The sequence below is a fragment of the Chaetura pelagica genome, unplaced genomic scaffold, assembly GCF_000747805.2.
Source record: "Chaetura pelagica isolate M959 unplaced genomic scaffold, ChaPel_1.0 scaffold583, whole genome shotgun sequence".
Lineage (NCBI taxonomy): Eukaryota > Metazoa > Chordata > Aves > Apodiformes > Apodidae > Chaetura > Chaetura pelagica.
Window position 1 is genome coordinate 562,839 of NW_009952719.1, and position 1,424 is coordinate 564,262.

The window sequence follows — 1,424 nt, forward strand, 5'->3', positions numbered from 1 at the left end:
GGGGAAAAGTTGGCGGCCGAGCCTCCCCCGGGCTGGGCGAGGGATGCTCGGAGTCGGAGAGGGAGGTATCGGGGATGTCTGTGTTCCGCACCCCGAATCACAGCCCTGCCTCTTGTCCCTGCGAGAGGTGGCAACCTCCCCAGCCTGGCTGGGAAAAAAACCCTTCTTCTTGGTGCACCTTGGGAAGGCAGATGTTGCAGGTGGAGAGGAGAGACCCTCCAGGCACAGAGAGAAGGTGCAGTTGGCCGGGAGCACCGGTGGGAATCCTTGCAGCTCGGGAAAAGAGCCCAGGGCAGAGGCACAGAGATGCTGAAGGGAGGGGAACATCTCCCTGCTGAGGAAAGGCTGAGGGAGCTGGGGCTGTTGGGCTTGGAGAAGAGGAGACTGAGGGGTGACCTCATTAATGGTTACAAATATGTAAGGGGTGAATGTCAGGGGGATGGAGTTAGGCTTTTCTCAATGATGACCAGTGACAGGACAAGGGGTAATGGGTGTAAATTGGAGCACAGGAGGTTCAAGGTGAATATCCGAATTTTTTTTTTACTGTAAGAGTGACAGAGCCCTGGAACAGGCTGCCCAGGGAGGGTGTGGAGTCTCCTTCTCTGGAGACATTCCAACCTGGACGTGTTCCTGTGTGATGTGCTCTGGGTGCCCCTGCTCTGGCAGGGGGGGTTGGACTGGATGATCTTTCGAGGTCCCTTCCAGCCCCTAAGATTCTATGATTCTATGAAAAGCAGTGGGGGATTTTGTAAGCCCTTCCTGCAGTCGGTGCTTTCAGAGCCCAGCCAAAGGCCACCCTCCATAAACCAACCTGCAGAGCTTATCTTCCTCCGAGAGGGGAACCAACTCAGGCAGCAGGAGTGGAGCAACACATGAGTGAGGATGGGAGCAGAGGGATCACTCAGTGCTGGCCGTGGAAAAACCAAACACCAGAGCAGTGTATCTGCTGGCATCTGGCAGGGAGCATCCCAGGGCAGAGGTGAAGCAAATCTGTCTTTGCATGGAGCAGGTGGTCTTGTTTCCACAGGGAAAAGGAGGGATGATGCTATGATCCCTCCCTCTGTTTTTTCCTTTCTCTGGTGTTTCAGGCACCATCATCTTGCCCACGTGGCACAGACACCAAGGGTACCCAAGGTGAAGGGCTTTGCTCCCACAGCTCTTTGGGGTAAAAAGCACCGAAATATTAAGTGGTTTATATTTTCCTGCTGTTCCATTGACCACAGAACGAGAACAGATCCCACCAGCTGGTGGCTGGAGGATTTGGGGTTGGACTAGATGATCTTTCGAGGTCCCTTCCAGCCCCTAAGATTCTATGATTCTATGATTCCCGGTTGGATTTGGCAGCGCCTGCAGGGCCAGGAGAGGGCACTACGGCCCTGCCGGTGGCTGGGACAGCATTCCCCGCCCGGGGGGGCCCCGGGTTC